This window comes from Lathyrus oleraceus, chromosome 6 (assembly GCF_024323335.1).
Source record: "Lathyrus oleraceus cultivar Zhongwan6 chromosome 6, CAAS_Psat_ZW6_1.0, whole genome shotgun sequence".
NCBI lineage: Eukaryota > Viridiplantae > Streptophyta > Magnoliopsida > Fabales > Fabaceae > Lathyrus > Lathyrus oleraceus.
In genome coordinates, this window is record NC_066584.1 from 473714114 (window position 1) to 473739079 (window position 24966).

Here is a 24966-nt window from a genome sequence, read left to right on the forward strand (position 1 = left end):
TGTGGGTTCATGCCATGCCTTCTTTGATAAGTGGACTGCAGCTTGGTATGTGGAATAATGTTGTTTGGTGATTACTTTTGCTGCCCTGTTATTGTTGTTGTGCTGCTCATGATGGAACTGCAATGTTGTTATGCATTGTTGCTGCAACATTTTTACAAGGTATGCATGGTTGTTGATATGTATGCATAAATGTTTTTGGATGATTCTTATGACATAAGATAGAACATGAATGCATCCATATGTGTTTGGGTGTATGTATGGATAATGATAATGCTTTGCTGCTGCTCTGAATGCATGCCTACATTGTTGATCTGCAAGGACTTATGGATGCTTGCAGTTGATGTACTATTGTAGGATTTTTGCCGGGGAAACACAAACGAGTGAGCTAGTGGGAAGAAGGAGGAAACAACAAATTAAATTGTAGTAGAACCTTGTGTAATAGGACTTTGATTAATAATTTTTTCTCTTTTTTTTTGTATTGTAAAACATTTTAATTTACAAGAGCCCTTGGTTTGCAACAAAAGTTGGTTTTTAATTACATTTTAATTGTGGTATAGAACCTTGTATTGTAATAAATTGAAAAAGTTTCAAAATGTTGAAATGGGTTTAACAAGTTAATTGAAATGGGTTAAAAGTCGAGTTGAAAGTTTCTTTTATTGTTAACTTGAAATAATTTTGGAAGTCAATTAAAATGTGGTTTGAAAATTAATTTGAAAAATGGATTCAAAAGATGCTTTTAGAGGTTAATGGAAATGGATTTAATTCTTAAGTTCAAATGGTTTTGAGAGTTAGTTTAAAATGTTTATCATACGAAGAAAGATGTTATTTGAGAAATACTAAATCATGTTGACTTTTGTTAACTATTGACCAAAAAGTCAACAGTGGACTAAAAGTCAACACTATCAAAAAGTCAACAGTTGGCCTACAAAGTTAGGGTTTCAAGGACAAGATGGTCCATCAGGGCCCAGCCAAGCAAACTAGGGTTTGCATGAATAATAGGTCAATATGTAGTCCCCTAAGATCAATCAAAACCTAAATTGTTACTCACAAGATTTCAATTTATCATGTTTATGAGAAGGTATTAATATGAATGTATGATGCATATGAATTAATGCATATAAATCTCAAGTCATAGGTCAGATGAAAAGTGAGAAGGGTAGGGCAAAGTTTTTGGTACGACATAACTATTTCAACAAACTTGGAAAACAAACTCCCAAACATCTTTTAATAATATAAACTTGGTAGAATTCCCATTAAAATGTACACCAACTCAGTATCTATCAAGGTTGGTCTAACCCTTGAAGCCTTCTCGCGCCACCTTTGCGCATACTCTTTAAAAGTTTCGTTAGACCGATGTCTCTGATTCTGAAGCTATAATCTGGTAGGAGCCATGTCCATATTGTATTTGTATTGGTTCAAAAAGGCATCCAATAAATCCTTCCAAGTCCTTATCTTCCTTGACTCCAGACTCATATACCAGTCCAAAGATACCCCAGACAAACTATCTTGGAAGCAATGGATTAACGACTCATCATTATCAATGTAGGAACCCATCTTTCTATAGTACATGGTAATGTGACTGTGCGAACAACTTAAGCCTTTGTATTTGGGTAGATTAGGTACTTTGAACTTTTGAGGGAGCACAACATTGGGTACCAATCATAATTCTCTTGCATTCAAACTGAGAGCAGAGAAACCTTCTATGACACAAATTCTCTCCTCTAAGAGTTGATATTCAACAGGCTTAGGTTGATTGATCCCAGGTATCCTTTGAGGGGGCTAACAACATTTTGAGCAGGCATCTGTGGTGACATAAATTGTTGAAACATATGATACATCATAGTCGGGTTCAAAGTTTGGGCAGCTAAAGTGCCCTCTTGAGCAATATGTACCCAAGGTTGCACATTTGGAGCAAGAGGTGCTCCATAATAAGCATACTAGAGTGCAACATTGTTTGGAAATGGTGGAACCATAGCAACAAAAGCATATGGGTTTGGCTGGATAGGCTAAGCAGTGATATGGAAAATGAAATGAGGGCACCTATACTCGAGCTCTTGATCTTCAACACCATCATCATTTATAGTAGGTGGATGAATCTCTTTGGTCTCAACCCCTTGACTAGAGTATGAATTACGCATTTTCTACGGGAAAGCAACAAGATTCATGTTGGATGAAGTATTAGCAAATGGTTGATATGGCATGAACAGATTTCCAGTAGCAAACTCAGGATTGTAATTGTGAGGTATCCCTCATGGGTAGGAAGCAACAAACCTACCAGGACCAGCCTGCGACTGAGTTTTACTAATAGTAGCCGGTTGAACAACCGGTTCAATAGGATCCATCACAACAAGAGTTGTGTCAGTAGAGGAGGTCAACATAGCAACATTAGCTTGATTGACAATAATAACATTGTCCCTATGGGCCTGCTGATGTTCCAGAATGGTACCCATCTGTCCTTGGAGTTAAGCTAAAGCCTTCCTTGTTAAAACATTCTCTTGTTCAAAGTCAGACATAATTCTCTTTTAGTTGGCTCTAGTGAAGTACCGGTGAGTCGTCAATTTTCTAAAGACGGTGAAGACGGACATAAGCATTTGGTTTTCGGATAAAAAATGCATATGAATGAATGCTGTGTTATGCAAAAATATTTTGATTATTATACAGTTTTCCAAGTAATCCTCAAGTATTTATTTTTTGTAAGCAACCATAAAGCCTAGGAAATAAAGGCACAACATAGGATTGATAATTAAAAGAACCCTTTTATATTCATAATGAAACAAAGAGTACAATTATTACAGCTTTTCCCCAAGGGCTACTTCAAGTGTGCTCAAAATATGATGAAAAACCCCCAAAGATAACTAAGCATCCACTGAATCTCAGTCAACCACCATTGTGTATCGTCGAAGTTACATTCTGAATTGGTCTACTTAACAAGTCTTGTAGCACCGACTCCTTCTGATCCAAGAGTACTTGCAAGTGACAATTGTTTCTTTTCCAATGTGTAGCTTCTTGATGTAGTTGATCAATACCTTCTCTACTTTGATGTTCTTGATCCTTCAACCCTCGAATCTCCTCAAACCGTTTGTCAAGTTTTGTGTGGTGCTGAGATAAAGAAACCTCCAATTGCTTAGTGTAAATTCTTTCTTCCTTCAAATCCTTCTGGAAACTCTCTAACTATTCTTGAATCTTATTAAGATGATCCTAGAAACTGATCTCTACCTTATATGCTTGATACTGGGCATCGACGAGCTATTTCTTCTTGATGAACAAACTGTCAATAGTTCCTCTCAAAGCGTCACCCACTTTTCTCCTCTTAAACTTCTCTTCTTGTGCTTCCTCTACCTCAAGGGAGGATCATAGAACTGTATCAGGGTATGAACTGATGTAGTGTTCACTCTAGTGTTGAGAATGCCTAGGAGATTCCCATAGGCCTTATTGAAATCTTCTCTGTGATTTAGAACCAAATGAGTTCCAAATACCTTCAAAGCTTTCAACTAGGGTTCTACCAACTTGTAATTGAACACACTTCTTCTTCCAGGATTCATGATATCTCTAAGTACTCGACGACAAACTAGGCTCTCAGATTCCCTAGAAATGCACATGCAAAAGAGTTATATTCTGTAATGATGTTTTATGGTATGCAAATGATATACAACAACATGAACACATTCTAAATAATCTGAACATTCTACTTGAATTAAGTTCAAAGGTTCGACATTACACGAGAAACAAGGTATATAGGAGCTTGGTTTTCTGCACAAACCCAACATCCCACTCACATCTATGTACTAATCTTCCAAAGGTGATCGCTAAAAAAGGCTTCCCAGAGTCATGGAATCAAGTGAAAATACTTTGCCGTAGTGAATTCTGACAGGACATGAGTACCCCCAAGTGAAACTAGTATGGGTATGGGTCTCGTGTCAACCCAATGCGTGAAACGTAGGTCAACACGACTATCCACGTGTCTATCATGTGTGTATGCTCAAGCTCGGGTGTAAAGCTTCTCTCAAGTAACATCAACCCATCCCCACAACATCAAAATAAGATATATAGAGTGGGTTAGAAAAATGCAATATTTAAAGCAATAAAATGAATGCAAGAAACAACATAAAATCTAAAAGCAAGCTACATAAAATAAACACCTAACCAAACAAGAAAGCAAACAAAACTAGGATCGACTCTCTTTAGCAACTAGGGTGTACTCCCCAGCAGAGTCGCCAGCTGAAACTAGCAGACAAAATGGTATACGCACCGAATGCATTGCATGCTCGAAGGTACCACAGAGTCGCCACCGAACTTTATTTATCCCAAAAGAGGGAAGGGAAAATATCGATAAAACCCAAAGGGAAACAGAGAAACGGGTACGGGAGTCGGTTATGCAAGGGGGATGTATTATCACCCCTGACATCCATGGTATTCCACGGGAACCATTTTATATACTTTTGCTTGGATGGGTGTTATAATATTTATGTGCCTGCAAAAAAGAAGAAGGGTTAGGAAAAGAGTGCCCGAGAAGGATTGTGGCCCTCATGCCTACGTATTATCATGGTGCAATGAGAAAGTCAAAGCCTCATATCTCGTGGAACCGGGGATGACAAAGAAAAGAAAGGAATGTGCTCGCCAAGGATTCACATCCCTGTGCCTACGTATCCTTATAGTGCAATAAGGAAGTTAGAGCTTTATAGTTCGGAGGACAAAGACTGAGAAAGAGATATTATTGGGGGTGATGTTTAAACCAAGAAGAAAAGGGTAAAGGTGGTGTCATAACCAAGAACTTAAATATAAAAGTGGTGTGAAAACCAAGAGAGGGGGTTAACCATGTAAGTGTATCACTGAATTGTGGTGTTATAACCAAGAACTGAAATATAAAAGTCGTGTCAACCAAGAGAGGGGATTAACCATGTAGGTATCCCTGAATTGTGATCATAACCAAGAACTGTAAGATGAAAGTGGTGTCAAAACCAAGAAAGGGGGTTAAAAGAGCCACATGGAAAGTTGTAGACTTGATAGTGAATTGACTGGAATTACACTAAAGTGTACGAATAGAGGCAAATACTCTGAGCAATTGGGTCATTCGTCTCGTACTCAGAGATATTATAGACAAGTATAGGGAAGACCCCTTCTCATCATTCTCTATTACTTAAGGCTCATGGCATGCATTCCTAGTCAATGTCTAACAAGTTATTGAAGAAGGTTCCAGAAGATGCTTGTGGGGATGAGTCAGATGACCGTGATATATTGAGGAGATCTGTAATCCACTAGGAGTCTTGTACTTGTTGAGAGGCTGGAACTCCAAAGTAATAGAGAGAAGTCTTATCAAGTGACAAAGGGACTTATGGTCACTTGGCAAAGACAAAGGGGGAGTGTATCAGATGAAAAGATCTAGTTGATCAAAGTGTAATTTGATCAAGCCAAATCTAAGGAATATGGTTGATAAACAAACAAAGATGCATGATCATACAAAACTAGCCTAAGGTCTCATTATTAGGTAGCCCAAGAGAAAGCCATGTGGGTGTAAAGTGTATTGTCCTATGTCTTATTGTTAGGTAGTCGAAGAGAAAGCCATGTGTGAGTGAATATGTGCTAAGCCTAAGAAGATGAATGCAAGAGGCATAAAGCAGATCAATGAAATAGATGAATAAGACTACAAGCTCAAAAGTTCACAGGAGTACAGCAAGCCAAAGTGTCCATAAGGTCCAAGGGTCCAAGGTCACTCCAAGTCAAGCAAAGGGTATAAATCTAAGTCAAAGTCTATAGTCCAAGAGGTCTTCAACACTCCAAGTGAAGCATAGGTTTAAGATTAAGTCCAAGTCACTTTATCATGTTTTGATTCTTTAAGATTAACAAGCAGATCCATCAAACAAGATAAGAAACAACAAATGAATAAGGCAAAATGAATAGAGTATGAAGTGAGATGATGATTAATGAGACATAAAATCAAGGTGCATTAAGTAAATGACATAAAAGTAAATAACATACACTAAATGACTTGAACTAAATGGAAATAATTAAATGACAATAATGTAAAGAGCACGAAGTAATATTAGGAGTTAGTGATCAATTAATTGTGTCGGGACAATTTAGCATTATGTTAAGAAATCATAAATAGGCTTTATAGAAGCCATACCTATCTGAGGCTGGTCAATAACAATGTATGTATCAGACATGTTAGAGAATTAACACAAAGTTAACCTCCTATAACATGTCAAACAATGATTAAAGAAGACAAGAGATGAAGGTAGAAAGAGTGAAGAGAAGAGCTAAGTCAATCACATAGGGATCATTCTATCCACAAATCAAAGGATACAAAATATGGAAATCAAGGGATAACCTATCACTGATGCAAAGTATTAAAGATGATTCATGATCATCTATCAACAGTTTTGAAGCAGAGAAGGTTGAATCAACCTCAAGTTCATCTATCAATGATTTGAGATGTGGAAGAACTCATCAACTAAAAAATCAACTTAATTCAAACATCGAGTAAATATCCAAAGGAAATAAAAAAAATGATTAAAATGAATTAATAATGATTAATAAAAGAAAATAAAAGAGAAAATATCAAAGAGGGGTCAAAACACAAAATAAAAGTCCAAGAAAAACGGAGAAGGTCAACAAAATTATAAATGACTTAACCTCAAAAGTTGGGATGAAAATGTTTTTAAAATGATTAAAATAAAATGTTAAATGAAAATTAAATTAAAAATAAAATAAAATATGACTTAATTGCAAAAATGATTTTTAAAATTATGCAAAAATTATATGTGATAGATAATATTTTTATTAAATTATGGAAAAAATAGGTCTAAAAATAATAAAGGAGCTAATTAAAATGAATTTTGGAAGAAAAAGGAATTAAATGAAATAAAAAAATAAAATAAAACATTTGAATCCATCGTCTACGGGAGGTGGCGCATCCTGATTGGCTTGGGAGTTTGAATTTTCCCTCTGAAGCATGCGAAAAACTTCATCTTCAACCTCCAGATTTTGATTTTACAAATTCATGAACTCTTGTTTTTAACATGAATCAAGCATGGATTCAGTTGTTAAACATCTTATCATTCATGTCTCCCTACATCAGAGCAAATGATTTGCTCTGAGTAGGGAAAATTTACTTAAACCCATGAAGAACCCTAGTTCTTCAAAGTAAAATTAAATGACTAAATCAACAGATAAATCCCAGTTAGGAGAGGGATTTTGATCAATGGAATAAGGCGAAGAGTGTGGTAACTTGTTTGCTTGAAGTTGTAACTCGTATCTACCTTTTCGATTGGAGCTTTAGAAGTAAAAAATGGTGGATCAGGATGCAAGGTTCCAAAGGGGTTGCAAACCACAATAATGCTTTAGGTAGCTTCAGATGATGTCGATGAAGGATTCTGGATGGAGATTTGAAGTTAAAACAACTCGAATCAAATAAATGGTTGACTGGTTATTTGAGGTATCAGGCTCCAATGGTTTCAGAGTTTCTTTGGATTTCAAATCTTGGAAATTAAGGCAAAATCTTCCTCTATTTATATGGAATGTGTTGGGATTCAAATACGTGTGGAATGGATCTTAATTTGTGTGAATCAACTCAAGAATTTTCAGATCCAAACCGTGTGAAAATTTGGCACCAAACTCGTGATTTTGGAGCTTTGCAAGTCATTTCATGTAATGGTCATATGCATTTGGTCATGGGAAACAAGTTTGCACGCGTGATAAGTGGTCCCAAGTTTATTTTGGGCATGATTCCACATTATAGGTCACGATGCAAAACAAATTTTAGGTCACCATGTTCATGCTTTGGCCAATTCCAATCCACTTTTGTGTTTTCCAATTTTCTTTGAGCCAAATAATCACTTCATGGAGTAGAAAATGATTCAAAATGAATCAATTCCAAAGGAGATTTGAGGTGAAAGTTACATTCTTGTGAAGTTGAGGCCGTGACCTGGTTTTTAGGTTGGGCAATTGGTTAAGCAGTTTGCAACATGTTTGGTTATTTTGAGGTCCTAAGTTGATGCTACCATAACTTTTGATTCCCTCGTGAATTTTGAGCCAAATGATTTTTGCCATAATCTTAACAATATGCAAAAAGAATGGGATCAAAAGAGTGCTTGAGCTGAAAATGGCAAGGGTGGAAAGTAGGGGTCATGGCAAGGTTTTGACCCATTTTGGCAACTTGGTCCTTTTCCCAAATGAGGTCCTTAATGAATGAATTGATGTTTTAACAATAAAATTTGTAGAGAATCCCAAAAGGCACATTTGGCTCAAGGAATATTGGCAATTGGATAAAAATTGAAGGAGTTATGGAGTTTGGACCAATGACATACTTGCAAATTAGGTCAAACCAACTTGTACCCCTTTGTGCAAACTTGGTGTTTTCTTGTATTTCAAGCCACAATGATGATGGAATAAGAATCCCTTGATGAAAACTTGATTAGGGCTTAAGTAATTTTGATAATAGCATGAATATTGAGTGATGTGGCATGGAAACAAACACATTGACCAACTTTGAATCATCATGAACAAACTTGCATTTACCTTGATCAAAAGGCCTTTGTCTTTCCTTAATTTGGAACATGATCACCTACATGAGTAACAAGAACAACCATGTACCATATTTCAATGAAATTATGGTCAGTTGTGAGGAAAAACAAGATGAAACTTTTATGTTAAGATACAAATTACAAAGTGGTCATGCTTGTGATCCCATGACCAAATGCAATGGTCATGCATGATATGATTTGATGTATGTAAATGAATTTTGCAAAAGGTGAGAAAGGGGAGGGTAAAATTTTGGGGTATGATAGTTGCCAACTACAAAATGAGAAAGACTTTAATATTGTTAAAGTCAGAAGTGATCATGATGGAGAATTTGAAAATAAAGATTTGGAAAAACTCTTCGACGAACATTGCATTTCACATGATTTCTCATTGCCCTATAAATTCTCAGCAAAATGGACTTGTATAGAGGAAAACCATAACTTTACAAGTAATGACCAGAACCATGATCAATGAGACAAATGTTGTAAATTACTTCTGGCCAGAAGCAAGTAATACAACATGTTACATTCAGAACATGACCTCTATAAGACCTATTCTGGGTAAGACTCGTTATGAATTATGGAAAAGCAGATAACCTAACATTTCATATTTTCATCCTTTTGGATGCTCTTATTTTATTCTGAACACTAAAGAGAACTTAAACAAGTTTGATTCTAAAGCACAAAAGTGTATCATGTTAGGATACTCTGAACGCTCAATGTAACACCCTCCTTTTCTAGAAATTATTTATATTAATTAATTATAATTTTATGTGTATCTAATTATTATTTGTGTGATGATTGAGATGTTTTAGGGAGACAAAGGTGGGTGACCCTTAGGTAGAGAGTGTGGAGGATAATTAGAGGTTGGTAGATTCATTTAGAACTATTTAATGGATTAAAATAATGTTTTGGTGTTATTATTTGAATAAAATAATAAAATAAAAGGAGAATACTATTAGTATTATTTTTATTAAAATAAAATTAGAGCAAAGACTGGCATGATGGTAAATAAGAGGTTAAGTGAGGGCAATGGTGGAAATTTATAATTAAGGGAGATTAGGTTAATGATAAAAAGGTTAGTAAGAGGTTGAAGAGTTTTTACATAGAAAAATATCAGAATTTGGTGTAAAGAAAAGGAGGGAAAAGGTAGGGCATAGGAAGAACTTCTGTGAAGAGCCTTATGAAGGAAGAACACACCTAAACTAGAATTTCTGCTAAGGTTTGAGGTCAGGGTGGGAAATTGTTTCAATAATAAGGGGTATGATGGAAGGGTAGAATGGAGGAACCCTTAGCCTCCTTAGGATTGATTGTTTTAAATCTCAATTCTGATGTTTGTGTTATAATTGTTGATTGTGTGATGAAATTGGTGTGAAATTCGTATACCCTATGTTGGCTTATGGTTTGTTTTGATGTTGGTAATGATATTATGCCATTGATTAATGTTTGAAGGTTTTTTCCTTGATTGTGTTAATGGTGATTTAGAGATGATGAGTATGATGATGTGTTGTAATATGATGTTGGTTCATGAAAACTATGGAGTAAATGGTAAATTAGGAAGCTACAATAACCATGAGAAATTGGATTTATTTGATGGATTTTCGTAACATAAATTTTTAGCACACGGGGGAGTGTTTGGATGGTTTAAAAACTAATTTTTGGGAAAACTTCGCAGTATATGCTGACCTGTATCGGTAATAGGTCGACACATGCAGTCAACACATCTAACAAAATGTTACATGCTTTAAAAATAAAGTACATGTCCCGACTTGAAGAAGTCATGCGTCGACCTGAAAAGGTCATGAGCTGACCTGTACAGCTCATGAGCCGACCTGTAGATGTTACATGCCGACCTGTATAGGTTATGAGCCGACCTGTATGAGTCATGTGTCGACACATAACTGCCAAAATGTTGTTTTGCACTATTCGACGATTTTGGCCATAACCTTGGATCTCTATACCCAAATAACATGTCATTTAAAGTGTTAGAAAGATAATGCTTAGATATATAAAGTGATAGTTATAGGTGAATTGTTTGAGTATTATTTATATGCATACTGTGTTTGTGAAGTTTTTGTTCATACGTTCGACTCATTAATTATTGACATATCCCGACGATTTTTGTCATAACTTTCACTCCATAAGTCCGATTTTGATGACGTTTAAAGTGTTAGAAAGCTAATGCTCAGACCTATAATATGGTAGTGATTGGTGAGATGTTTGAATATTATTATCATGCCTAATATGTTGATAAATTTATTGGTTTATATATTTGGTTGATGAACAGTTGCATTATTTTAATATCGTGGAGTGATAATGATGTTATGTCAATGATGTCATGATATTAATGTTAAGATTTTGATGAGTTGCTGCTGTTTGTTGATATTATTGAAATGGTAACATAAATTGATCGTCGCATCATGAATGATATGATGCATAAATGACGAGATGTGAGTGGGGATCCTTTTGATGAACCTTGTTGTATTAATGCCTGTTATTTGAGAGTCATGCATCATGGTGTATGGGCTTCAGTTTATTTTTGGTGAGACTCGATCCTATGGTGATGGATTGGGTGCGAGTAGTGAATTCCTATTATGGGGGATTGGTGAAGCGTTACCTATGGTGATGGTAACAAGTTTTTATCAGCCTCGACCCACGGTGATGGATCAGGTGTGACTAGCTAATTCCTTTTATAGGGGATTAGTGAAGTCTTACCTATGGTGATGGTAGCGATTTGGCGTGCTCCGGTTCCAAGAGGGAATCTGATCCTATGGTGGGGATCGGGGAGAGAAATGAACCTAAGTGTTCATATTCGATACCACATGCATGTCGAGTTAGTGTTGAGTACATTGCATAAGTATTGTATTTGCCTTGGTTGTTGTTGCATATGATGTTGATAAGAATTGAGACGTTGAAGCGTATGATGTTAATGATAATTGAGATGCAGTTGTGTATGATTTTGATGATAATTGATATTTTATCGTGTATGATGTTAACGATGATTGGGTGTGAGAATATGGTATATTGTTGTGCATGATTGTGTATATGTGTTACTCTATTCTTAATTTTATACTGTTTATTATTGAAATGAAGTCTCACCCTTTTTGTTTGAATGTTGCCTTTACCTGGGTGTCATACCACAAAATTTACCCTACCTTTTCCTACATATTTCTTAGTTTCATTTGCATACATGGAATCATATCATGCATCATATAATGTCATTAGCATGACCATTTCAATTGGTCATGGATTCACAAGCATGGCCACATTCTTTGTTTAATCTTAACATTAGGGTTTTTCACTTTAATTCACTTATCAACTAACCAAAGAATCAATAAAAGATGGTACTTGTTTGTTCCTTTGTTCATGTAGGTAATTATGCCTCAATTCCAAGCAAGACAAAGGTTCATTTTGGTCAAGAAAGATGCAAGTGTAGTCCATTGATTCAAGAGTGGTTCATGTGTTTATTTCCATTCCATTTCATACAACCTTCAAGCCCTCCTAAAGATCATTCAAGCTTTAATCAAGTTTTCTTAAAGGGATTCTCATTCCATCATAATTTTAGCTTGGGATGCAAGAGCATGTCAAGTTTGCACAAAATGGCACAAGTTTGGTTAACCTAATTTGCAAGTATGGCTTGCTTACTTTTTGTCCAAACCCCATAACTTCTTCAATTTCCAACCAATTGACAAGCTTCTTTGAGAAAAATGTTTCTAATGAGTTCCTATACAACTTTTCTTCAAGGCTCAAGCATCAATTCAACGCCAAAGGACCTCAATTTTGGAAAGGGCTAAGTCTCCAAATTGGGCATAAACCTTATCATGACCCCCACTTGGCAGCTATGTCATTTTCAGCTCAAACACCCTTTTGGTCTCATTCCTTTTGTGCTTTTTCAAGCTCATAACAAAGTTCATTTGGCCCAATATTGGCTTAAAATGCATGAGGGAATCAAAAGTTATGGTGTCGTGAACTTGAGGCCTCAAGATGCCCAAAATGTGTCAAGTCTACTTGACCAAATGACTGACCTAGAAGGCATGTCATGACCTCAACTTTCAACACTTACCATTTTCACCCTGTTCCTCCTTTTTAGTTGGTTATTTTTGCATTGAATTCATGGAATTGAAGTGAACAAAAGGCACAAAGAAACTAAAAGAATGCAAGAGTGGATTCTATTTGACCTAGCTTCAAACATGGCATGTTGAACTCTGTTTTGCACAAAGCCCAACATTTGCAATTACAGATCATTTCTCATATTGGGACCACTTGCACATGTGCAAATTGTTTCTGATGATAAAACTATGCAATTCAGCATAAAAATACCAGGTTTCATCATCAATTCACACATTCCATGCCTCACTTCACAGGAGCATCATTTGCCAAACTTTCAACCCTAATTCACACGAATTCAGATCTGTTTGGCATGTGTGAGCTTCCCATTTCATTTCCTATAAGTAAAGGATCATTTTGCCTTTATTTGCAACCTTGAACATCCAGAAAAACCCTGCCTCACTTGAACTCGATATCACCCCAAAACTAGTTTGTGGTTTCTACAATTCAAGCTCTTTCAACCTCACATTTTTTCCCAGAAAGCTTCATCGGCTCATCTGAAGCTAACTGCACCATCACTTTGCCTTAAAACCTCTTGCATCGTGCTCCCCATTTCTGCCATTGTTGACCTTCGAAGCTTCAACTGGACAGGTAGCTACTGGTTAAATCATTGAGCAAATAAGTTACCATTATCTTCAAATTATTTCACTGAAGCAAAACCCTAACCTCTTAGGTTTTATTGTTCATCTGGTTTTAGCTCAAATACTCCATACTCAGGGCCAATCAATGGCTCATGAGCATAGAGTTAGCAACAATGAACAAAGGAGTATTAAAATGCATGAGCATTTGGACCTAAATCCTTGAGTTGAAGAGTATCACTTTTGCCTTGGCTGGAGGTTGAAGACGAAGTCTTCCCTCGTTTTTTTTTAAATTTTGGTAAGAGATTTGAATTGGACCAATGACGTGTTGATGTGTGTTTTAATTTTGAATTAAAAACCCGATTAAGCTTTGTGTGCTCTTTGACTTATGAGCTCGTTGTTGACTTTGAATCATGTCCCCCTATTTTGTTGAATTAACCAGGTAATTCCATCCAAAGGCTACGATCACGTTGTGAGCCTTTGAATCACGCGCGTATGATAAGAATCAAAAGGTTGTGATCCTTTGAAGGTCCACAAATATTTTTTTTGTTGGGCGTTAACGTATCTGGGCCTGTTTTTTTTTGTTGCTTATCTCACATATGGATTTCACATACACCTCCCTTTTATTTATTTTTTAAATTCAATTTCCTTATATTTTTATTATTTATTTTATTTTATTTTAATTTTCATTTTATTTTCTATTATATTTTTAATAGTTTGACTCTTTAATATTTCTTTCATCTTGACATTTTTATTTTTTATTTCTATTATTAATTGCCTTTTAATTTCTTTTTCAATCAATTTTAAATAATTTTATTTCATTTTAATTTGATTTTTAATTCAATTTTGTGCATCCTTTGGTTTTGAATTGAATGTTTGTTTGGTTGACCAAATCTTTAATATTTTAAATCATTGATAGGTGGTCCCTTGGTTGATTCAATCTTCTCTAATTCAATATGTTGATAGATGGTCATTTGACCATATTTTAGACACTTTGAGTTGGTGATAGATCGTCCCTTGGTGTAGCATATGTTGGAGTCCTTAAGATCTATGCTTAACTTGAAGTGATACTTTGGACTTTGGACTTAGGAATTAGGCCTTTGCTTGATCCTGGACTCATTGACCTCTTGATCACTTGCACCTTGTTTACTTGTTGAACTTTTGAACTTGTGATCGTGTCATCTTGATCATTGTCCATTGTCTTATGCCTCTACTTATCACATTCATTTGTTTAGGTTAGCACATATTAGCATACACATGGCTTACTCTTGGGCTACCTAACAATGAGACTTAGGTTTAGTACACTCTTGCACTCATATGGCTTTCTCTTAGGCTACCTAACAATGAAACCCTAGGCTAGTCTTTGTATGATCATGCATTGTGTGTTTTATCCATCTCCTTCCATTTGATTTAGCTTGATCAAATCCCATTTTATTAACTAGATCCTTTGACTTTGCATTTTTTTTTTGTCTTTGTCAAGTGACCATAAGTCTCTTGATCACTTGATGGGACTTATCTCTGTTACTTTGGAGCTCAAGCTTCCCAACAAGTATATGACCTCAAACTCAAGTCAAGGCATCATCCATTTGCCTCATCCCCTCAAAGCATCTCTAGGAACCTATTCCAACAACTTGTCAATCATGATTGGAATAGCATGCCATGAGCCTTAAGAAATAAGGAATGATGAGAGGGAATATTTCCTACCTTTGTCTAGAGTACCTCTGTGTACAAGGTGTAGACCCTAGTTGTCCCGAGTATTTTCTCTATTCCTAGACTTTAATGCAATTCAAATTAATTCATTATCAAGTCTGCTGCTAGCCCTGTGGCTCTCCATCTCAACTCTCTTTTGGTTTAAACACCACTTTTTCTCCTTTTTTGGTTTAGATACCGAGCTTTGGTTTAAACACCACAATTTTGGGTTGAAACCTTCATGGTTATACACATCTTTTCTTGGTTTTGACACCACTTTATTTTTCTCTTTGGTTTAAACACCATAATTTGGGTTGACATCTTCATGGTTATACACCCCTTTCTTGGTTTTGACACCACTTTCTTTTTCTCTTTGGTTTAAAAATCAGAATTTGGGTTAATCCCTTCATGGTTAACACCCTTTTCTTTGCTTTGACACCACTTTTATCTCTCTGTTCTTGGTTATGACACCACCTTTTGGGTTGACACCTTCATGGTTATAAACACCTTTTCCAGTTTAAAGACCACTTTCTTTTTCCTTTGGTTTAAACACTACTTCAGTCAGTTTCTAGCCTTTTTCGATTTAAACAACACCCCCGATCATACCTTTCTTTCGGTCCTAGTCCTTCGAACTACGAACTCTGACTTCCTTATTGCACTATGAGGATACGTAGGCATAAGGATGCGAATCCTTGGCGAACATTTTTCTTTCTCCCCCATTTCTCTCTCTGGTTCCACGAACTACGAGGCTCTGACTTTCTCATTGCACTATGAGAATACGTAGGAATGAGGGCCCCAATCCTCCTCGAGCACTCTCTCTCTAACCCATTTTCTGTTTTGCAGGTACATGAAGATAACAAGACCCATCCAAGCAAGATCAATCAAAACGGTTCCCATGGAGTACCAAATATGTGAGAGGTGCTAATACCTTCCCATTGCATAACCGACTTCCTTACCCGTTTCTCTTTTCCCCTTGGGTTTTATCGATATTTTCCTTTCCATCTTTTGGGATAAATAAAGTTCGGTGGCGAATATATTATATGTTCGATCGTGCGATGCACTCGAGTATATTCCGGATAACTTCAGATGGTGACTCTGTTGGGGATTGCAACCTAGTTGCAAGAAGGAGTCCAACCTAGTTTTGTTTGTTTTCTTATTTGCTTGGGTGTTTATGTTCATGATCTTCCTGCTTTTATCATTGTGTTTACTTATTGCTTTCTTTATTGCTTTATATATTCATGTCCATTATATTCTGGATATTGTTGTTATACTCTCTATGGGGTTGGGTTGATGTTACATGAGAAAAGCTATATACCCGAGCTTGAGCATAAACACAGGATAATACCATGACTATAATCATGGAAACCTACCTGGAGTTAGTCCTCGTTTATGGTTGACACGAGACATCACACCTAGAGTAGATCCTTTTGGGAGCACCATTGTCCGACGAGTCATTCGTCTTAGGTAGTGGTATCTCAATTTGGATCCATGACTCTAGGAACCTTTTAGGGACTTCCTTTCGAAGACTAGTACATACCTGTGAGGGGATAATGGGTTTTTACAGGAAACCATGACCCTTGATAACGAGAAATCGTATAGTGTTTTTAGGGTCATTTCACATGTCACCCGTCTATGTTTTTATGCATTTTAGAGCCTTTTACTTCTGTTTTATTTGTTTTGCAGTTACTAGCCGATTTTATTGGAGATTTAGAAGCCTCACGAAAAAGGAGAGAAAAAGGAGCTAAAAAGGAGCAAAAGAGTTGGTTTTGACCATTCTGTGTAGATGGGGTTTGCCACCTGCTAGATGGCGTTCGCCATTCCTATTGCCTGCCACATAATTTAAGTATGGAAGGAATAGCGTTCACCATTCCCCTAATGGAGTTCGCCATTATCATGCAGTAACATAACTACGCTAGTGGGCAGTTCATGGCCATTTTTCTCTACCAATTTTCCCTCCACTCTCCTTGCACGATCAAAGGAAGTTATGAGGATGCAAAACCTCTATAAATAGCACTGTGGGAGGTATTTCGAAGAATCCAAGTTGTTCGGAAGCTCTTCCGAGTCGAATTTTAGTATTAAGCATAAATTTAACTGTAAAAGTGACAATAACTCACATCAAGGGATTCTCACACTTGTTTTTCTTTATTTTTCGTTGTACTCTTGGATCAAGAACAAGTCTGCCTGCATTTTCAAATTCAATTCAAGTTCCCGTTCTCTTTAATTTCAGCTTTCCTTTTTACCGTTTTTAATATCTGTATGTTTTACTATTTTTATTACTTGCATGCCATGTTGTTCTTAGTTTTGAATGCTTTAATTATGTTGTTTTCAAATAATATCATGCCTTGCTAAATTATTCTAAGTCTGGCGTATGAGGACCGTCGTTTCCGATGGGACTCGGTAGAAATAGTAGGCGCGAATATATGATTTAACTATGTTATGGCTTTAGTTTCCAAATGTATGTTTTACTATTGGCACGAGAGTGTGAGACAAATCAAGGTTCAGTCCGATAGCGCGAGAGTATGAGGAAGGAACCAGATAGTGGAAACTAGGCAACGATCCTAAAAACAGCGAGAGCGCTTTAGGCATCATTTTAGGATCTCATTTACTTTTAAAATACGCTTTCTAATTAGAATGGGCGAGCAAGAGCAAAATCTTGTGGTTAGGAGGTGTGATCTTTGTCAATAGTGCGAGAGTGTGAGACGAGACCTTTAAGTCGATATTTTCTACATAACGCAATAGAATCATATTTAGTGCCCAAATTCTACCTAATCCCCTAGGAACACGGAATCCATAATTCGGACTCATTTTTCTCATAACTTTTAAACCATTAGAAATTAGCATTTTCATTTTCGTTCATAAACTTATAACCTTTAGCCTTAGCTTTGCACTGCAATAATAGATAACATTAGCTTCACCATTAGTTTTTGTGGGTTCGATAATCTTTTAAAACTACACGATAGGTTGTGCACTTGCAGTCATCATCTGGCAGACACACTCGTCGCAATCAACCCTACATACCTTTGTTCTCGTGTAACGTCGAACTTTTGAACCTATGCAGAGCAGTATTTGCAGTTTATCCAAAATACGTGGAGCTTGTGAATCCATGATGCTTGCATTATAATTACATCATATCAAAATTAATTTTTAGCATGTGCATTTTCAGGAAATCATCAGTTTGTCACCTAAAGTAGTTCATACAATAATGAAGGAGTCTGACCGAAGAAACACATATAAATACAAACTCAGAGAGTCTAAGTTCGATGAAATAAATAAGCTTGGTTCCCTCTTGATTGGTGAGTAGAGATATGTCTTCAAGAAGGCCTATGGAAATTTATTGGGTGTTTTGTTGACCAAGGTAGATCCAGGTTTGATCCTCAGTTTTGCTCAGTTTTAAGACCCTATGTTGCACTGTTTCACGTTTCAGGATTTTCTTTTGGCTCCCATTCTAGAGGAGTTTTCTCACATCATCTGTATTCCAGTCAGAGATCATGTTCCCTATATGAGTACTGATGGTTTTCCAGAGGTTGTTGTGATTGCTCAAGCTCTTTATCTCAGGAAGATGTGATTAAGTCTAACCTTCGTGTTAAGGGTAACGTCAGAGGTTTTCCTTCGAAGTTCCATTTAGAGAAGGCCACCTTGTTTGATAATAGTGGAAGTTAGGATACCTTCTATGTTGCGCTCTCTCCCCTTATTTATATTTTGGTACTCTTTCTGAACATTGAAGGATTCATCGACAAAGTCGTTTGTTACTACTTTCGTCTCCAGAAATCCAGTGCCCACTCTCTTAGCCGATGTATTCTTTTCTTTCCATTGGAGAAACCAAAAAAGGGGTGGGACGATTAATTGTTGTATTCTTTTGCTTTACAAGTGGGTTCTAACTCACTTGCCAAGAAGAGGACCTTTTGCTAACAACATTGGAGCATTAAAGTGGTCTTAGAGGCTAATGTATTTGGATGTTGATGATGTTGTTTGGTATTGTCGTGACTATGATGTGGTCGAGCCTATTTATAGTTGTGGGGACTTCCATAATGTTCCTCTCGTTAGTGTTGGAACAAGATTTGGTTATGCATTTATACCTTGAGTTTTGATGATAACAACATTGTAGTTGTGTGAGAATAATTTTGGCACCCTAATGGTTTGTTATTGTGTAGCTTTAACAAATAATTTTGATTCTGATTATATGATGTGTAACATTATCAGTTTCTGGACTGTGTTCTAAATTCGCTTCTGTATTGTAATTAGAAGTTCTGAAAGACGTCAATATTGCTGCTGCAATGTTCTTTCTGCTTTTGTGTTATCTCACCCATCAAAAGCTTTTGAGGAGACACTATGTTTTTATTGCAATGTTCTCTCAATTGTTTTGCTTATGGACGTGACTATGATCAGCAAGCTTCTGAAGTTGTGTTATATAGCTGAAGATTCTGAAGATCTCAAGACAGATGATTGATGCTATCAAGGTTTTGACTGAGGTTTCTGAAGACTCTGAAGATTCTGAAGACACTGAAGAACTCAAGCAAGACTACTGACGCTGTCAAGGTTCTGACTCAAGGTTCTAAAGTTTATGAATCCAACTCTCTATTTCTTCACTTAATGCTTCAATCATCTTTTATCAGAAGCCAATGAATCTGAAGATAAGATCAAATAGGAACGTGATTAAATAGTACATAGTAAAAATCGAACAACCTTTCCACTACCTGATTTAGATTTAGTGGGCAAGGACTGTACTATTCATCACACCTGTCACTGGATATGTGAGCGAAAGGACGTATGTGGTATCATTCCTTTCTCATCCAACATTGAACAAACGCTCAAGGATCTTTCCCCATTTTTCCCTCCAACGGTCACATGCTTCCACTATATAAGCATGCATTGGAGACTTGAAGAACTCTCGCTCGCTCTTTTGCTGCTGAACTACACAAGCTAATTTTCTTTGTGAAAAGATCATCTTTTGTATTCAGTGTTCTTTAAGTATTTATTATTCATTTGTGTAAAATATGCTTTTGAAGAAGCATCTTGTAACACATAAACTTGTATTCAAACTATTTATTTGATTCCTTAAGGAGGTTATCCTTGAGAAGACAAAGAAAGAATTTCTTTGTGAATCCTTGAGGAGACTAAGGTTTAGTTGGATCCTTAAGAAGACAAAGAAATGTATTTTTGTGTTTATTGTAATATGTTGGTTATAGTGAATTAAGTCCTTGTGTATAAGGCAAATCATCCTGGCGAGTGGACTGAATTAGCATTGAGTTTCAAGCGAACCAGGATAAAAATCATTGTGTTTTTATCTCTTCATTATTCAACTTGTTAAGGGAGTTTTTGTTTTGGAAAAAGATTTTGCTTTTAAAACCTAATTCACCTATCCCCCCTTCTTGTGTTTTTCACACCTTCAATTGGTATCAGAGCTCAGGTTCTGATTGTGATAAAAAATTTTTATCAACACCTCATAGTGTTTAGGAACGATCCAATTGTGTGAGAAACAATGGATGTTGCTAACGTTAATAATGATAGAGATTATTACAGTGCTAAACCACCTATTTTTGATGGTGAAAAATTTAACTATTGGAAAGACAAAATAGAAAGTTTCTTTCTTGGTTACAATGTTGATCTCTGGGATCTCGTAGTTGATGGTTATGTTCACCCAGTAAATGCTGAAGGAAATATGTTAGCAAGAAGTGCTATGTCTGATCAACAAAAGAAAGACTTCAAAAATCATCATAAGGCCAGAACTATTTTGCTTAATGCTATCTCTTATATCGAGTATGAGAAGATAACAAACAGAGATTCTGCCAAAATACATTTTTGACTCTCTGAGAATGACTCATGAGGGAAATGCTCAAGTAAAGGAAACAAAGGCCTTGACCTTAGTCCAGAAATACGAGGCTTTCAAAATGGAAGATGATGAAAATGTTGAAACCATGTTCTCAAGGTTTCAGATGCTTGTTACAAGACTTAAGGTTCTGGACAAAGGGTATTCTACAGCTGATCATGTCAAAAACATTATCAGAAGTCTTCCCAACAAATGGAGACTTATGGTAACTGCTTTAAAGCTAGCTAAGGATCTTAATAGCATCAGTCTTAAAGAACTTGTTAGTTCTTTAAGAAGTTATGAGATTAAGTTAGAAGAAGATGAACCTCATAGGAGAGGTAAATTTGTAGCTTTAAAATCTAAGCCTGAGAAGACTAGAGCATATCAAGCTAAGGAATAATCAGAAGGATCTGATGAAGACTCAGAAGATGATGATGAACTATCTCTAATCTCAAAAAGAGTCAACAGACTATGGAAACACATGCAAAGTGGTCCAGGGAAATTCAAAGGAGTCAGAAAGACTGTTGGTCGCTTCGAATCCTCATCTGGTCAAAATAAGCAAACTTCTAGAAAAGAAGTTATGTGTTTCGAGTGCAAGGAGCCATGCCACTACAAGAATGATTGTCCTAAGCTGAAGAATGACAAAAGGACCAAGAAGAACTTCTCCAAAGTCAAGAAAGGGCTTATGGCTACCTGGGATGACTCAGAATCTGAAGAAGAAGATTCTGACGAAGAAAAAGCTAATGTTGCACTAATGGCAGCTACTAAGGATCCCACAAGCTCCGAGGAACCAGAAGACAAGGTTCTATCAGAATCAGAATCAGACTCCGATTCTGAAGAGGTATTCTCTAATCTATCTCATTTTGATATTGAAAGTTGTCTTTCTGAAATGCTGGAAAAGTACCAGAGTCTTCAAAGCAAATACAAGGACCTTAAAGAAGTCCAATTAATTGCTTATGAAACTTAGAAAGAGCTTGAGAATGATATTTCCTTTCTAAACGAAAAACTATTTTCTTTAGAAAGTAATAACTCTGCTTTGAAAAGCAAAATTTCAAAACTAGAAGAGGAAATAACTTCAGAAGTTTCTGGTACTGATTGTGTCATCAGATATGACAAAGAATTCTAGTACTTCATGTATAAAAGCATAGATAAAAGAAAAATGGCTTCCCTGGTCTATGGAGTTAGCAGAAATGGCAGGAAAGGTTTGGGTTGTATAAAAACTACAAAACCTGACGAAAGTCAGAAGGTTAAACCAAAACCTCTCTATGTGTATTTCGTATCTACTGGCACTGAGTTTGATATTATTGCATAGACACAAAAGCATACTAAGCATAAGAACTTGGTTCTAAAACCTAAGTATCATGGACAAATCTCTCATGATTATCCTTCTGCTAAAAGATCCAAAGTTGTAAGAAACTCTGGGAAAAATAACAAAAGAGGACCCAAAAAGTGGGTACCTAAGGATAAAATCATTTATGTTTCACACATACTTAACAGCTCATCTGAAACACCAATCATGGTACTTGGACAATGGATGCTCGCGACACATGACTGGCAAAAGGTCTATGTTCCAAGATTTGGAACTTAAGCCTGAAGGCTTTGTTGGTTTCGGAGGAAACCAAAAAGGAAAGATGATTGGCTCTGGATCCATTGGTAACAATAAACTTCCTTCTATTACTAATGTTCTTTTAGTTTATGGTATAATGTATAATCTATTGTCCATTAGCCAACTTAGTGACAATGGTTATGATATCATCTTCAATCAAAAGTCTTGTGAGGCTATTAGTTAGAAAGATGGCACAATTCTTTTTAATGGAAAGAGGAAAAACAACATTAACAAAATTAGACTTTCTGATCTTGAAGATTAAAATGTAAAATGTCTAATGTCTGCTAATGAAGAGCAATGGGTCTGGCATAGACGTTTGGGTCATGTTAGCATGAGAAGGATTTCTCAGCTAAATAAGCTTGAACTAGTCAGAGGTCTACCCAAACTGGTGTTCGCTTCAGATGCTCTTTGTGAAGCATGTCAGAAAGGAAAGTTTTCTAAAACATCTTTCGAAGCTAAAAATGTTGTTTCTACCTCTAGACCATTAGAACTTCTGTACATTGATTTGTTTGGACCAGTGAAAATTGCTTCTATCAATGGAAAGAAGTATGGATTAGTCACTGTTGATGACTACAGTCGTTGGACATGGGTAAAGTTCTTGAAACACAAGGATGAGTTTCACTCTATGTTCTCAACCTTCTGCTCACTAGTGCAAACAGAAATGAATTGCAAAATAGCAAAGTTAGAAGTGATCATGGTGGCAAATTTGAAAATAAACACTTTAAATAACTTTTTGATTCAAATGGTATTTCCCATTATTTCTCCTGTCCTAGAACTCCACAACAAAATGGATTTGTAGAAAGGAAGAATAAGACTTTACAAGAAATGGCCCGCACCATGATCCAAGAAACTAATATGGCTAGGCATTTCTGGGCAGAAGCAGTCAACACAACATGTTATATTCAGAACAAGATTTCTATCCGACCTATTCTGGGTAAGACTCCTTATGAATCATGGAAGAATAGAAAGCCCAACATTTCTTACTTTTATCCTTTTGGATGTGAATTCTTTATGTTAAACACTAAATAGATCCTGTCAAGTTTGATTATAAGGCACAAAAGTGTTTATTGTTAGGATATTTTGAACACTCTAAAGGCTACATAATCTTTAATACAGAAACACGAATTGTTGAAGAATCAAGTCATGTTAGATTCAATGATAAGCTTGACCCTGAAAAGTGAAAGCTAGTTGAGAAATTTGCAGATCTGAAGATTAATCTTTCAGAATCTAAAGAAATTGTCTCTGAAGAAAAAGACTCAGAAGGCAAGGCTAAAGAATCTGAAGAAACGACTCAACCAGAAGCAACTTTTGATCCAACTCATCAGAAGAAGAGTAGATAAAGAACTTCTCATTTCGAAGAACTGATTATGGGAGACAAGAATGCTCCAGTCAGAACTAGATCTTCATCCAGACCCTCTGAAGAAACTCTTCTAGGTTTGGTGTCTCTGATAGAACCTGCCTCCATTAATGAAGCTCTTCTGGATAATGAATGGATTTTGTCCATGCAAGATGAACTGAATCAATTCACCATAAACGATGTTTGGGATCTTGTTCAGAAACCAAAAGGCTTCCATGTCATTGGAACCATATGGGTTTTCAGAAACAAGCTGAATGAGAAAGACAAAGTTGTCAGAAACAAAGCTCTACTGGTAGCTTAAGGTTATAGTCAACAAGAAGGTATCGACTATACATAAACCTTTGCTCTAGTTTCCAGGTTAGAGTCTATTCCTCTTTTAATTTCTTTTGTCGTCAATCATAACATCATACTTTATCAGATGGATGTTAAAAGTGCATTCCTAAATGGTTATATTTTTGAAGAAGTTGATGTGCATCAACCTCCTGGCTTTGAAAGTTCTCAAAATCCTGATTTTGTTTTTAAATTGAAAAAATATTTGTATGGTCTAAAGCAAGCTCCAAGAGCTTGGTATGACAGACTAAGCAACTTTTTGTTGGAAAATAGTTTTACCAGAGGAAAAATGGACACAACTCTCTTTTTCAAAACCTTCAATAATGACATAAGGGTTGTGCAAATATATGTTTATGATATTATTTTTGGTTCTGCTAATGCATCATTGTGCAAGGATTTTGCTAAGTCTATGCAGGCAGAATTTGAAATGAGTCTGATGGGAGAACTGAAGTTCTTTCTGGAATTCAAATTGATCAAACACCATAAGACACGTATATTCATCAAAGTAAATATACAAACAAAATTCTGAAGAAATTCAACTTATCAGAATGTAAGCTAGAAAAGACTCTGATGCACCCTACATGCATTCTGGAGAAATAAGTGGTAAGCAGTAAGGTAAATCAGAAGCTTTTCAGAGGTATGATAGGTTCTCTTTTGTATCTAACAACTTCTAGACCTGATATCTTATTTAATGTGTGCTTATGTGCTCGCTTCCATTAAGATCCTAGGGAAACTCACTTAACTGTTGTTAAGAGAAACTTTAGGTATCTGAAAGGTACTACTAATCTTGGTTTATTTTATAGAAAATCAAGTGAGTATAAATTAGTAGGCTATTGTGACGCTGACTATGCTAGAGATAGAATTGAAAGGAAAAGTACTTTTGGAAGTTGCCAATTTCTGGGAGACAACTTAATCTCATGGTCTAGCAAGAGACAGTCAATAATTGGGCTTTCAACAGCTGAAGTTGAATACAT